The sequence below is a fragment of the Lepisma saccharinum genome, chromosome 4 (assembly GCF_977018435.1).
Source record: "Lepisma saccharinum chromosome 4, izLepSacc3.1, whole genome shotgun sequence".
Lineage (NCBI taxonomy): Eukaryota > Metazoa > Arthropoda > Insecta > Zygentoma > Lepismatidae > Lepisma > Lepisma saccharinum.
In genome coordinates, this window is record NC_139232.1 from 81009745 (window position 1) to 81026845 (window position 17101).

Below are 17101 nucleotides of genomic sequence, written 5' to 3' on the forward strand. Positions count from 1 at the left end.
CTCAAAAATGGCAGAAATGAGGTGTTCCCTAGAGTAAATTATAATTTAAACATGTCCAAGGATGATTTTCTTAAATTATATGAAGCATTTACAGCATACAAAAGGGTCACTACTGGCAATACTGACATGTATTACACACCAGATGAATTCAAAGCACAGAGACCCATGTTTGTCATCAACACTTCAAAAAGGAAACAAGTTGTGGTTAATGACAGGACAAACATTAAAATTATCTGTGAATTCCACAATACACTCCCTGATGACACTATATGTAGTGTTATTCTTATAGGTGAAAAATCATATATTTATGATGTAAGAAATGAGAGAGTCACAGAGCAATTCTAGAAGGCCTCTGCATATTACATTGTTTTAATATTAGATAAACAAATTGAACCTGGTATCCAATTGAACTTAAACCGGAAGTGGACCGGATGTAAATATGTGTGTGTGTGGGAGTGGGTTTTATGAGCATCTTGGCTTAATTTTCAGTGTATCCAAAACAATATCAAGAGGGGCTTATTTTTAACAAGCTTATGGACAACAATCTCACAGATGTAGCTTTTGTAAGTGTAGGCAAATCAATCTGAGGGGGCTCATCATTTCACGGGAAATTCCAGAGGGCATTTTTACAAAAATCTTGGATTAGACAGAGTACCACACTTGAGCAATAAGCTCATATGCACATCTTGAGTTATTTTAAGTGTAGCCAAATTTGCCTGAGTGGGGCTCATCATTTATCGAGTTTATATTATATACTTTTATACTACTGAGGGGGCAAGTGCCTCTGTGTACCCTGCTATATCTGCCAATTCGACACAATATTAAGAAATTGCCCCATCTAGGATTGACTTCGCCCCCCACCCCTACAAATAATTCCTGGCTACGGGCCTGGTGGGTTTTGCTTGCGAGATATAAAAGCGCGTAAGAAAGGCGAGAAGCTAGTTTGGGAACTAGTTGAGAAGTACTGTGCAAATAACTGAAGTGGTGTTAATTAACCGATAGAGGCAGAATTGGAAGAAATTGATAGTGAAAAATGGCGTCAACTACCTGATCGACAAGGACATGAGTAACCTGATTGCATTATGTCTATGTTTTTCTGATTATATTGATAAGGATTGCGTGTTGGAGACTTTGAAGAAGTGTACCCCTGGCAAGTATATTATATGCAGGGGTTGTTATCTAAATCAAGGCAACCATTTTTATGAGTGCAAGTACGTATGCTGTAAAGATGAAATTCTAATTTCCGAATGTTTTCTTATTTGCCAAGGGAAAAGCTGTTTGAGTTATTGTGTTGAGTGGATGTGCGAGAGAATTCAGTATTATTTGCAGGATCAGGATAATACAAAGCATATTTTTAATTTTTATCTTACTATCCATGAAGATGTTGCTGATGCTTTCACGACACAAGATGTACCGACGGAAAATTTTTATAGTGTGTTATGTGAAATTTCAAACTATGTCGAACTAGTAAACACTCTTATAGATCCCATACGCTTGGCTGAGATTGCCTATGGCAACAAAGGCATTTTGTAAGAGTTGTATGAAGAGAGTGCGTTCAATGACAGCGAAAATGTTGAAATATGTTACTGATGTTCACAAAAAGTGGCACACTCGTTTGAGTTGAAGTCCAGCTTCGTAGGCGATTGTGTCTGGCAGTACAGCCGAAGTAAGTGTACGGAAAGCAGCAGTGTTGCTTACTATCAAACATTTTAACCACATGCTGGGAATTTTGTAACGCTCAGACTCAAAGAAAAGGGCTAATGGAAAGATTGCAGCGTACATATTAATTAACTAGACTGTCCACGTCTACAATGAAAGTAATGTAAATGCGAAAAATTCTGAAAAATATATTTTAAAAGAACTCATTTTTGACGAATCTTATTAACCAACGGCACACATATTATTTTTAAACTAGTCATTGGGATTTGCATTTGGACGACGCATATTTTTACTCTAACTAAGATTACTTTATGTTTCCGAGGACTAAAATCCGTTCATTGAGGCTAAAAGCTGAGGCTGTAAACAGATGCTTATAACAACAAATCACAGGACAACACGAACCTTACATAGGATTGTAGGTACTACAGCTCCAGACACCAGAGCCTTATTAGCATGCAAGAAGCACTTACAGGTAGTACTACGAGGAAATAAGCCTAATTTTTACACACCCAATATTTGCTATTTCAAGAAACGACATGTACCAGAAGCATTTACAGGGCAACACTAAACTAGAATTCGATGTATATAATATTAGGTGCTAAATTTAGCAAGAACTCTGATTGTCTACATTTTTGAGAATTCGACTACATCAGGATTATATTTTAAACTTATACAAAAGCAGATAATCTTCTGTAAGTATCTCAAAAGCACATTACCTGATTTAACTAGCGTTCTCTATTGGCTGAATTATTTAACAGATCAAATAGGAAGACGGCAAAATTCACTAAATGTAGTTCTATAGTATATGTGGTTTAAGAGATATAAAAAGAATAAAAGTATAACAAATATAAGATTTCGCTTTTAGTTTTCAGGTTAATCGCGACGCTAAGGATAAATGGAGAGAAAATGGAACTGAGGAGACAACAGTGCCCCAAACGTTATGGGCTGCACATTCCTTAATACCACAGAGATATAAAAATACTGGTCATGCTGTACTGTTAGCTAAAGATGCTGATATTTTAGAAACTTAAAAGCTTACTTGCGAAATTTGAAGAAAAGTGATAGTCTGTTAGACTGTAAATATATTTTATATCTAGTCTGCACAAGATCCGATGATAATATTAAAAAGTGGTAATCACCCGGACAGGGACTCGAACCCTGGACCGATAGTTTTTTTTAAGTTAGTTATGTTAAGAAATATATTGAAATACCTGAGAACACTGTTGGTCCGGATCGACAGAGAAGAAGACACCATTTCTAAAATTTTACAAACTGGATGTATCTTAACACTATAGAGGTGTATACTATGTGTAATTCGAAACGTTAGACTTCTGTTAGCTTCAAATCAAAGTTATGGTGTACTATTTGGAGAATATTTTGTATTTGAGGACCTTATTATGTTACATTAATATTGAACTAGGGAAAAACGATGATAAAATTATCAGATTTACGGTGATGAAATTGTTTATCGCACCAAGTAATGACTAAGTTTTAGGAATATTTCCCCCCTATACAATGAGTACCAATTAGAAATGTACAATAAGTGGAAGAATGTCATTGGACATCCCGGTCTCAACTCTGAAACGAACTCCTCATTGGAAAGAGAGTACAGACGGGTATATATACACAGCAGCAGAAGGCTTTTCGGATCATTCCCTGATAAAATGACGGACAGGAAAGAGCTCAGCATGTTTGAAAGAGGGATCATAGTAGGCATGAGTATACGTAGCATAGCTGATACCCGACAGGTCCCTAATTCAACTGTAGCCTTTGTCATCAAGACGTGGAAGGAAAAGGAATCTGCAGCAATGCACCACGAAGTGGAAGTCATACGAAATTGGACGACCAGGACAGGAGAGTGCTGAACAAGGAGATTCGGAAAAAAAGGACCCGTCCGATGTATTCGATTGCTGAAGAGTTTCAAAGTGCGACCAATTTGACTGTTTCGACGAAGACACTTCGCAAGGAGGCCCACGCGATCGGTTATCATTGTCGAGCCACTGCCCACAAACCCCTAATGACAAAAAACAATAAACAGCAGAGACTACGCTGGTGTAAAGAGCGGAGAAACTGGACGGTGGAGCAATGACAAAAGGTCCTATGGAGCGATGAATCACACTCCACACTGTTTCGATCAGATGGGAGAGTGTGGGTATGGCGATTACCCGGAGAACGTTTGTTACCCGAGTGTGTAGTGCCCACAGTGAAATATGGTGGTGGTGGCATCATGTTCTGGGGTTGTTTCAGCTGGCGTGGGTCCACTGATACCGGTGTATGGCCACATGACGTCTGCGTCCTACCGAGATATTCTCGACAACTCCATGCTCCACACGTTGTGGCGTTTCTATGGAAACGAAGAATATGTGTTCCAGGACGATAATGCGATTTGTCATGTTTCCAGGGATACTATGGAGTGGTATGCAGAAAATAATGTCACCCGACTGGATTGGCCTGCTCAGAGCCCTGACCTCAACCCTATCGAACATCTATGGGACGAACTGGAGCGACGATTGAGGTCGCGATCGCCTCGCCCTTTTACACTTCTAGGGTTGGTGACTGTACGGCAGGAGGAATGGCGGAATATCCGACTCGATATACTACACGACCTTGTAGCCAGTTTACCACGTCGAGTGGCTGCTGTTATCGCTGCCAAAGGCATAAAATTTCAAGGCAGTAACAATATATTTTTAAAATATACTGTTTTTACCTAGGTTTGTTAATTAAATTCTAGTACATTTTGCCAATTTATAAATAAAATATACCAATTTCTTTGGTATTTGTACTATAGTCAAGAAAAATGTTACTACAGAGCATTCCCTGACATTCGCTACGAGACTCGGCGGAAAGCTGCCCGGCATCAGCGCTTGTCTCTCACGGTGAACGGGTCAGCGACAGTCGCTAGAGTCGGCTATTAAAATTACAGTTTTCATATTGTGTACTAACCTTGACTACAGAAGGTGTTGAAAATGATGTCCCTCTGCTGCAACACATTCCTGACATCTCCGAAGGAAATTGACATTTACACGTGCACGTTCATCTAGTTTAATTATTCAGATTTTTCGTACAATACTCTCTTTTAACTCACGGACGGTGTGGGGATTGTCTTTGTATACTTTATTTTTTAGATTTCCCCATTTTCTTTCCACTTATATTCAGAACTGACCCTGTTAATCTAAACTTTTTTACGAGGTTTAATATAAGCGACTGTCTAGGACCCTTTCACCGGGAAAGGCAAGCGCTGATGCCGGGCGGCTTGCCGCCGAGTCTCGTAGCGAATGTCAGGGAATGCTCTGTAAAATTTGGCTAGTAGTTGGTGCGTTTACAGTAAATCTGAGATTTTTAGCATTATTTGTTCGTAACTGGATATCAGTGTAATTTATTAATCTTGTCAAACACAAAATCTTCAACCTCAATTTTGAAATCTATGTGAACTCTACCGTTTCGACTTATACATAGAATAGATAAGATAGGTTCAATCTGTAAAATTTTGGAAATAGTGTCTCCTTCTCTGTTGATCCTAACCAAAAGGAAAAAAAGTGAAGTCTTGTGTTTGCTATCTTTTCATTCGTTTTATGCAAACATCTTGTATTATAGAACTACTTTTAGTGAATTTTGCCATCTTCCTGGTTGATCTGTTAAACAAAACAATCAATAATAACAATAATAAAATGGTTACACTGGTTACTCTGAGTGTGAGTAAGATTAAATATAATCTTAACACACACGAATGCAAAAATGTAAAGAAACATTCTTCTTACTAAATTCAACTTGATATTATTAGAGTTGAACGTCTTTCTGTTACATATAGTTACTTGTAAAAAAATGATAATTGGGAGAAAAGTAATAATACCTTTAAAATAACCTAATTTGTCTTCAAAATACAATAACAATACAAATATCTTACCTAAATCGATTAAATCTTGTTGCTTAGGTGCTATTTAGTGGGAAAATTGACAAAAATTAAATATCGTTCAAATCTTTTTAGAAATAAACTGCATTTTATGCAAAGAAAAACTTCTCATGAAAAGTAGAGGGAACAGTTTAAGTAAGTCCACTAATTAATTAGGAAACCTGTTGCTTTCAATGCAACGGCGTCGAGCAACAAGTCGATGAAATTATAAATTGCCCTTCCTTCTCCATTCTAGTGAATAACCAGTAAAATATCTTAAAGTAAAATAATAAAGTTACATACATACATACATATATATATATATATATATATATATATATATATATATATATATATATATATATATATATAATGTGTGTGTGTGTGTGTGTGTGTGAGAGAGAGAGAGAGAGAGAGAGAGAGAGAGAGAGAGAGAGAGAATTTGTGTGTGAGTCCTCTTACATAGTTTGATAAAATAACATGCATCATAGAGACAGTTTGCCATAGAAATAAAAGGAAATTTACACTAGCGTTGTAACAAAATGTAAAAAGTAGCGCAAAATATTATATTTGATAGCGAAATAAGAAACTTTCTGATATAGTAAATTAGTGAATAGAGATAAATCTCTATATTAGTGCATAAATATTTCCTTGTCATACACTTTCAATTTAAGCCCAAACATTATCTTTAGTTTATAAAATAAAATAGATAGGTTCTCTGATAGGCCCAAATATTGATATATTACGCGATCGTACTATGTAAAATATAAAATAGTTACAAGGCCTAAAGAATAAAGTTAAAGGGTAAAAAACATTTAGCTTCACATTAAAGTACAAAATACTAGAAATGTTATACAATAATTTTTTTGTTTCGTTCTTAAAAGAATGGCAAATAGTGTAAACATTCGATATATTACAAATTTATTTCTTTATACATAATATACTGAGTATAAAAACTTGGCATGTGACACAAAACCTATAAAATTTGAAAGTAGTAACAATATTTTTTCTTCCAAAATTTTCGTTTGCATCAAACTTCGTTAATTGAATCCCTGTACCATTGTCAAATTTATAAATATAATATACATAGTTGCTTATAAAATATGCATTTTTAATTGTATAGTGGGGAAATATTCCTAAAACTTAGGCTTTACTTGGTGCAATAAAGAATTTTATCACCGTAAATCTGATAATTTTATCATCTTTTTTCCCTAGTTCAATATTAATGTAACATAATAAGGTCCTCAAATACAAAATATTCTCCAGATAGTACACCATAACTTTGATTTGAAAGCTAACAGAAGTGTAACGTTAAAAAATACAAAAAAACTAGTGCCCGGATAGCTTAGTTGGTATAGCATTAGGCTTTCAACCTATCGGTCCAGGGTTCGAGTTCCTGTCCGGTTGATTACCACTTTTTAATATTATCATCGGATCTTGTGCAGACTAGATATAAAATATATTTACAGTCTAACAGACTATCAGTTTTCTTCAAATTTCGCAAGTAAGCTTTTAAGTTTCTAAAATATCAGCATCTTTATCTAACAGTATAGCATGACCAGTATTTTTCATGTTAGGAATACTCTCTGGTTGTTGAACCTACACCTACTGTAATATCTCTGTGGTATTAACGAATGTGCAGCCCATAACGTTTGGGGGACTATTGTCTTCTCCGTTCCATTTTCTCTCCATTTATCCTTAGCGTCGCGATTAGCCTCAAAAGCTAAAAGCGAAATCTTATATTTGTTATACTTTTGTTCTTTTTATATCTCTTAAACCACATATACTATAGAACTACATTTAGTGAATTTTGCCGTCTTCCTATTTGATCTCTTAAATAATCCAGTCAATAGGGAACGCTAGTTAAATCAGGTAATGTGCTTTTGAGATACTTACATAGGATAATCTGCTTTTGTATAAGTTTAAAATATAATCCTGATATAGTTGAATTCTCAAAAATGTAGACAATCAGAGTTCTTGCTAAATTTAGCACCAAATATTATATACATCGAATTCTAGTTTAGTGTTGCCCTGTAAGTGTTTCTGGTACATGTCGTTTCTTGAAATAGCAAATATTGGGTGTGTAGAAATTAGTCTTCTGGTAAAGCACTCAAAAATTAACCTCATTTCCTCGTAGTACTACCTGTAAGTGCTCTTTGCATGCTAATAAGGCTCTGGTGTCTGGAGCTATAGTACCTACAATCCTATGCAAGATTCGTGTTGTCCTGTGATTTGTTGTTATAAGCATCTCTTTACAGCCTCAGCTTTTAGCCTCAGTGAACGGATTTTAGTCCTTGGAGACATATAGTAATCTTAGTTAGAGTAAACATATGCATCGTCCAAATGCAAATCCCAAGTGTTTACGCAACTAAAAGTTGTAATTTCTTCAATCCCTCAAAAACATCAGTAATAATTGAAATATACATTTAAAAATGCATATAAGATTAAATAACATCGAAAATGTTCTTTATTCACAAATCTTTATTATTTGCACTAAAATACATTACACATTGGTATTTTATTATTGAACCAACATATAAGTCTTTGAACATTTCTGAATGTGCAACCTTGTTCAGATGGGGGAGAAGTATCAGAATGCTACTTGCACAACCCTCCTTGAAACATATGCAAATTCTTAAGGGAAGGCAGTTTGCAGAATTCAAATCAACAATATTATCAATATTGAACAAGTCTTTGATAAGTTTGGATTTTCTTTAGCAGAAAAATTTTCAACCTTGACAATTCAAGTTCCTAACTGACCTCCGGACACAGTACATTTCGCATCCACATGGAATATCGTACGTTAATGCATGGAGATTGTCTTTAACGCAGCGTGATTCATTATTGTCTTTGAAATATTCAGGAACACTCACAAGCCCATAATACACAGTGTTCACATTTGTAGAACTCAAACAAATCTCACGCAATATAAATTTATTGTCATCAATAAAGCCTTGTACATCAATAATATATTCCACCATTTTCTCTGTCATTGGACGCACTCTCTTCATACAACTCTTACAAAATGCCTTTGTTGCCATAGGCAATCTCAGCCAAGCGTATGGGATCTATAAGAGTGTCTACTAGCTTGATATCGTTTGAAATTTCACATAACACACTATAAAAATTTTCCGTCGGTACCTCTTGTGTCGTGAAAGCATCAGCAACATCTTCATGGATAGTAAGATAAAAAAAAAATGCTTTGTATTATCCTGTTCCGGCAAATAATACTGTTTTCTCTCGCACATCCACTCAACACAGTGCTCGCAATAATTCAAAGAGCTTTTCCCTCGGAAATCAGAATTTCATCTTTACAGCGGGGGAAGTAGTACTTTTGACTGACTGCCTATGCTATTGGCTCTCTCGAATTATTACAAAGAATTAAGGTTCTTCACGTCCAGGCGCAAACGCAATCGCATTATATGCCACTTGAAATCGACATTGAGTGGGATATTCATAATATTCATAGTAACGTAGAAACTCCAAAACTCGCGTTAGAGCTGGAGAAAATATTACGCAAAAACGTATTGACTAGAGAGGGGGAGGAACAATACAAAATAATTATGACTGATTGCGTGACAAAAATGTTGCAAGAGTGCTTTAAAATAGCCATCGAGGAAAATAATATACAGGAAGCAGTGGGATTAGGACATCATATTTTCGAAAGGGCCGGAAGGCATATGCTAAAGGGAGGGGGTAAGGGGGGCAAACCTAATGTGGAAGGGTGGTACAACGAGAGATGCAAAATAATGAAGAAAAGGTTGGGTCGAGCTTTGGAACTTTACAGAAACACAAATGCGAAGAGGGCAGAAATAACTACCTTATGGTCAGAAGAGCATATAATAACATTTTAGATGAAGAAAAAGAAAAATGGCAAGTTGAAAAATTCGAAGAAATTAAAAAGGCAATCTTGGAGAGGAATATTTCGGCATTGTGGGGAGTTCTACGCAAATTGAGTGGTCGGAAGAAGAGCTTGGTACATATTGAACCACATATTTGGGAATCTCACTGTCGTTTTTTACTTGACGCGGTGGGGGGGGAGGGCGAGGGTTGCATTTCAGACAGAAATCGAACGGGGACTACATACCGATACTTGATGAGGATATACGAGTAGATGAGCTAAGAATGGCGATTGGGAAACTGAAAAAAAGGGAAAGCGGCTGGGCTGGATTGTATCGGAACGGACTTCTTTAAAGCAATAGGGGAAGACATGAATATGTTAGAAAATAACCGTAGACTACTAGACAAGATTTTCAAAGAGCGATATTTTCTGAAGGATTGGGCTACATCAATAATTTGTCCTATATATAAAGGCAAGGAGCGACGCGGGCAATGTTAGGGGTATCTCTTTGCTTCCAATATGGAGCAAAATGTATACGCACATTTTAAATCGTAGAATACAAAAGTGGACAGAAATATTTGAAAAAAATTCCCCGTTTAAAGCAGGATTTAGGAAAGGGTATAGTACCCTAGATAATATATTCATACTGCAAACATTAGTACCTGGGCGAATAAAAGAGAAACGAAAAAAGTTGTACGCGTGCTTCATCGATTACGAGAAAGCGTTTGACAAAGTTCAGAGGGGTATTTTGTTGGGGAAACTGCAAGAAAAAGGAATGTCGGCGCGCATGATAAGGGCGCTACAAGCCATATACGAAAAGGTACAATTTTGTGTGAGATGCGATGGCCACAGAGTATCATCGTTACAACCCTCACATTCTCGGTTAAAACAAGGATGTATTCTGTCGCCAATCTTATTCTCTCTCTTCATAGATTGGGTGGCGAACGAAATACCAAGGAGCAGGGCGCAACCCCATCTATAGGGGAGCTAGAGATACCTGTACTCTTGTATGCGGACGATATAGTCATCATGTCGGAGACAATAGAGGGGCTACAAAGGGGACTAAATAGCATATACGAGGGGTGCCAAAAATACAAAATGACACTTAACATAAAAAAAAGAAACGAAAATCATGTCTTTCAAAAATGGGTATACTTTCAGCAAACAAGAAAAATGGAATTACGGTGGGGAAGTAATTGAACCTGTCAAGCATTTCACATACTTGGTAGTAACATTCTAGTAGTGTGATTTGTGATATTATAAACCCGAGAAAGTATGAGCCCCTCTCTGGCAGATTTGCCTACACTTAAAACTAGCTCAACATGCCCATATGAGCTTTTTGCTCAAGTGTGGAACCCTGTCTATTCCAAGATTTTTGTAAAAATGCCCTCGGGAATTTCCTGAGAAAGTATGACCCCCCTCAGATTGATTTGTCTACACTTACAAAAGGCACTTCTGTGAGATTGTTGTCCATAAACCTGTCAAAAATATGCCCCTCGATATTTTTTTTGCCCACACCTAAAACTACGCCAAACGTATTAACACACACACACCCACCCACCCACACCCACACACACACTCTGATCTTGACCTTGACCTTGAGATGATCTTGACCTTGACAATTTTTTCGATTATTTTTTCGATTATTTTTTCGATTATTTTTTCGATTATTTTTTCGATTATTTTGACCTTGACCTTGAGATGACCTTGACCTTGACCTTGACCACACCCACCCACTTACACACCCACACCCACCCTCACCCACCCACACCCACACATATTTACTTCCGGTACACTTGTGGCCTATTTCTGGTTTATTTATATTGCATCATGTTTTGCAACAAATTATTACCCAATATTATGCATTAGACATGTGTTGTTTTCTGATTGGTTGGTTATGACATAATGTGATGATGTGTTATATTCTGATTGGCTTATTGTTTCAGATGTTTTCAATGCGGTCCGTGCTTAGGGTATATAAAGAGATTTTGCATTGCATATCAGCCAGTATTGTGAGAGTTGTTAAAGAGTGAGGGTGTGTTGTTGCAGTGCTGCTCATATTTTTTAAACACAAAAATATTGCAGATTTGTATAAATTGAATTACAAATCTATTTGATTTAATATATAGAATTTTTAACAACCTGTCATAGGTTTATTAAGTATAAAGTTTTGATTTGGACCCCAAGAAATTTTATATAAATACCAAAGGCAAAAATATTCACACACACACACACACACACACACACACACACACACACACACACACACATTAAGTATACAAATCACACTGCTGAACCCAACTGATATTTTTTATTAAGCATAGAATTTTGATTTGAACCCCAAGAAATTTTATATAATAAACAACAACAAAAAATGTCTAATCAAAAACATTGTAATCAATGCAAAAAGAATATATCTAGCCCCAATTGGGCTAAGCATCAAAGGAATTGTAATCCAGACAAATGCAGAACTCCCACAAAAATATGCCCTAAATGCCATAGAAAATATAATCTGGAATATTTCACATATAAACATAAAGGTACTTGTTCTGTACAGTCATCAACATTGCCCCCACAACCATCTACATCTGGTCTGAAAAGGAAGCATGAAACACCTGTTAATCCTGGACCAGCAAAGCAGCCACGCTATGAACCCATCAATAGCAGTTTTAAGGCCAATTAAGGGATCACCGTTTTGTATCAGAGCCAAGATGTGACATTAAGAATTTTTTGAACAGTACAAATCCAGATGTGCAGGCCATTCTAAATGCACAAAATGGCTCTTATAAGCTGTCCCTCTAATTGTTTACACAATATAAGAAACCAAATGGCACAAAATTTACACAGCCCCACATAACAGAAACTGTACCGGTATATTCAAATACAAATTCAGACAAAATAATAAGCAGTTTGATAGATCAATTGAATATTAAACACTCTCAATTTGCTGCAAAAGAGTCTGGATGGAGCCTATGCGGATCTCCACACAAGTTATATGTTAATATTTCTGAATTCAGCCCATTACAAGGATCTACATATCTGCCATTACCTGCCAATATCAAAAACAAAAGAGCCGTGGTTAATATAGAAAATAATGATGAAAAATGCTTTTTGTGGTGTATTTTAGCTGCTTTGTATCCAGTTTCAAGGCATCCTGAGCGAATAAGTTATTATAAACAGCATGAAAATGATTTTGATGAAGCAATGGAGGGTTTAGAATATCCAATGTCTGTTCAGAATATTGATAAATTTGAAAAAAAGGCCCGGGATATCAATGGCAAACAATTATCTATTAATGTATTTACTTGTTCTACTGGCCGTGGCAATTGTTTGATAGATCCTCTCAGAATCAGTACATTTGATGATGATTCTGCTGTTCCGATTGATCTGCTCTTGATTAAAGGGGATGGCACATATCATTACACTTTGATACATAATCTTGAAGCTTTAGTCAGAACACAACTAGACAAATCCAATACAATATTCAAGTTGTGCAGAAGATGTTTAATTGTATTTGATGGTAGAAAAATGGTGAATGGTGTTTGTGAACAGAATGCAGAAATTGCTAAAAACAAGTTATTTGAGCATCTGAAATACTGTGGCAACCATAAACCTGTTCATATGCTTATGCCTAACCCAAGTGAAAATGCCAAATTCAAAAAATTTGAAGCCCTGTTGGAACACCCAGCATATATAGTCTGTGATTTTGAATCAAATCTCAAACCTCTTGCATTCTGTAGCCCAGATCCTGATGAACCTTCAATTACATCATACCAGTTACATGAACCTTCTAGTTTTTATTATGTGGTTGTACAGGATGGGGTTGTTAGTAAAGAAGATATATACATGGGAGCAGATGCCATCAAAGAATTTGCACAAAGAATAGAAAATGAGTGCCATGACATAGCATCTAATGTCTTATTAAAATCAAAACCCATGTTGCCTTTAACAGAGAAACAGATTGAAGATTTCAACAATACTGAAAAATGCCAGGTATGTGATTCTGAATTTTCAGATGCAAATATCAAGGTGAAACACCATTCTCATACAGATGGTAAATTCAAAATGGCCCTGTGTAATAGCTGTAATATTAAGATCTAGAGACCAAAATTTGTCCCTATATTTTGCCATGGAGCATCCAATTATGATTTTCATCATCTGATCAGGTACGAGGGGTTTGACAAGCAGAATTTAAATATTTTAGCAGAAAATAATGAGAAATATATAGCTATTAGCAAAATAATTAAAGTTAATGGTGTTCCTATTCACTTAAGATTTCTTGATTCATACAGAATTTTATCGGCTAGCCTGGCTACACTGGCCAATCAATTATCTGATGATCAATTCAAAATCACATGTGCTTTGTTTCCAAATCAGGAGCTGAAATTAATTAGGCGGAAGGGTGTATATCCATATGATTATGTTACAGATTTTTCTAAATTTGATGAGTGTTCTCTGCCACCACAACAAGAGTTTTATAGCAAAATCAGAGGATCTGGAATCACTGATGAAGATTATCACCATGCCCAGTTGATGTGGAACAATTTAAAATGCCAGACATTTGGTGATTATCACAAGGCTTATTTAAAACTTGATGTGACCCTCTTAGCTGATATACTGCAGACATTCAGAAAATCTTCCATGCAAAATTATAAGCTGGATCCAATGTATTTTTACAGTGCTCCGGGCCTAGCATGGTCTGCAATGTTTTTGAACACTAAAATGCAGTTGAATCTGATCCAGGATCAAGATATGTATCTGTTTATGGAACAATGTATAAGAGGAGGCATGGTGCAATGTTCTCAGAGATATACCAGAGCAAATAACAAATATATTCCTGATTATAATCCAGGACTGCCATCAAATTATATACTGTATGAAGATGCCAACAGCCTCTATGGTAATGCTATGATGAAAAAACTGCCATATGCAGGGCTTGAGTGGGTTGAAGATTTCAATATTGAAGATCTTAAGGATTTTGATGACAGTAACTATGGCCTGTTCTTAGAGGTTGATCTGACAATTCCTGATGATTTACACAACACATTTTCTGATCTGCCCCCAATTCCCGAGGTTAAGTGTTCACCTGGCTCTAAACAGAAGAAATTGATGATGACTCTAGAGCCGAAACAGGATTATGTCATATATTACAAAAACCTCCAGTTCCTGATGAATCATGGTGTTCAAGAGACCAAAGTTGGAAAAGTTTTGAGGTTCAGGCACTCAAGATGGTTGAAACCATATATTGATACAAACACAGAGCTTCGAACATCTGCAATGAGCCAATTTGATAAGACCTTGTTTAAATTGATGGTCAATTCAGTGTATGGCAAGACAATTGAAAATGTCAGAAAACATATTGATGTTAAAATAATTACTGACCCCAGCCGGAGCAAAAAATTGATTGCAAAGCCCAACTTCAATTACAGAAGAATTTATGATGAGAATATGGCACTTTTCAACATGAAAAAACAAAGATTAAGTTTGATAAGCCTATTTATGTAGGGGCTGTGATATTGGAATTGGCCAAATTACACATGTCAAAATTGTATTATGATGTGTTGAAGCCTTTTTATAAGGATCTTGTAAAACTGATGTACATGGACACAGATAGTTTTGTTCTTGATATTCAAACAGAAGATGTTTATCAAGATATAACACAGCCTGAATTGTTTAAATATTTTGATACCACTGAACATTCAAAAATTAAACACCACAACAATAAAGTGCCTGGCAAGTTAAAAGATGAGACACTTGGTGATGTTATTGTGGCATTTGCTGGGTTAAGAGCCAAGATGTACAGTTTTGAAACATGTAGTGGCGCTGTTGCCAAAAAGGCCAAGGGTATTGGCAGAGTGACTGTAGACAAGGAGCTTGAATTTGAAGATTACAAAAATTGCCTCAAATCATGTAGCACAATCAGAACATCAGAATCCAGAATTCAGAGTGTGGATCACTTGTTGACTAGCAATATTGTAAGAAAAGTGGCTCTGGACCCACATGATGACAAGAGATGCATTTTGTCATGTGGCATACATACTTTACCATGGGGTCATTGTGATTTGAAAAGTGGTAATCAATGCCCAATTACAGAGCATGATTTGAAATAAATAAACATGCCTATGAACTTATTTGGGTTCAAAAAACAGGCTATTATGGAGCTGCCAACACCACAACCCTCTTCTGATATAATATCTAAACTAAGTGCTTTGTTAATTATTCATCTGAACAGCATACTTACAGATGTTGATGATGAAACAGGTAAAATATTGTACATATTTAACAATAATTTAAATCATTACCAATTACCTGTAGGTGGTCAATTGCAATTTATTACAACCCCTGAGGGTAATGTCAAGATTTCAGTAGGGAGAAATATTTATAGAATTAAACACTCAAACATGATTTCTGGCACTGTATATACTGTTTCTGCTGGTGACTGCTTATATATTGAGGTCCCGGGATCATATGACAAGCTTATACCTTTTTTTATAGAATTAAGAATCAGATATTCAATAATAAATAACCACTAAAACAAAATGCCTAATGATATATTTGGCCATACAAGGCATGAAGATCACAGTGATGAGATTCTGATGCTTGATGTCAGAGTCAAGAAATTAAGAAGTGATTTACAAGCTTTACAAACCACACTCAATGCCAGTCTTCAACTAGAAATTACAAATTTACAATCACAATGCATGGACCCTCTTCTTAAAATTGACTCAGAACTCAAAGTGCTGCTTCAGAAATATACTGATTTGGCCACATTGGATAATTTTCAAAGTTTAGAAGAAGCTGTAGCAGCTCTTCAAGCCAAATTTAAGACCCAGGCCACCAACTCTGAGCAATTGAAACAGCAATTGGAAGAGCAGATAAATAATGTCCAGGCACAGCTCCAAACAATTGTCAAAAGCATAAAATCACAAGAAGATTTTGATCTAGTGATTTCCACTCTAAAGGAACAGATTCAATCACTGGAGATTCCTAATCCGGGCCCTCTAAACAATGCCATAGCCGAGGTTAAAGAAAAAATTGAGACACTTGAAAATTTTATGAACAACTTGCCATCTTCTGATGCTTTGAGTGCAATAACTCGGAGTGTTGCCAACATTAAGCTGCAACTTGAAACATATGAAGATTTTGGAAAAATTCAAAGTACCATAACCCATCTTGAGGGTACAATAGCAGCAGTGCAAAGTGATTTGACAAGTGTACAAGAATCTCTAGAATCCCGCCTGCCTGGTATTGTAGACACACTTGTCAGTGTCCAGCAACAGATCACAAAGCTTGAAAACCTCAACACTGAATCTGAACTATCTCATTTTCATCACTTGATCGATGATATCCAAACAAAACTTGAAATCTTACAACAATCAACACCCACTCAGACAGATATAGCCCTGCTCCAAAATGCTATGCAAAATGTGGCTGATGCTTCTGAATTAAATAATGTGAAATTCGCACTTGAATCTTTGCAAAATACTGTATCAAATCTGCCTACATCACAGGAACTTAAAAATATAAAGAGGGCAGTGAATCGCATATTGAAATCAGAAGATATCAAGAATATCCAGACAGAGATCAAACAACTCACTCAGACAGTGGCCACTCTACAAACTAATCAACATATTAATGAACTGCATGCCCTGTTTGAGGATATCAGAAGACAAGTCCATGATCTTACTGCTCAAAATTCAAAATTGGCAGTT

The 17101-nt window shown here is 36.1% G+C and overlaps 1 non-coding gene across 1 annotated transcript; it reads left to right on the forward strand.

Moving 5' to 3' along the window:
• The first annotated feature begins 6882 nt into the window (after positions 1-6882).
• Positions 6883-6955, forward strand: TRNAE-UUC (transfer RNA glutamic acid (anticodon UUC)). The gene has a single exon. It is a non-coding gene; the product is annotated as a tRNA-Glu (tRNA).
• The last annotated feature ends 10146 nt before the right edge of the window (positions 6956-17101 follow it).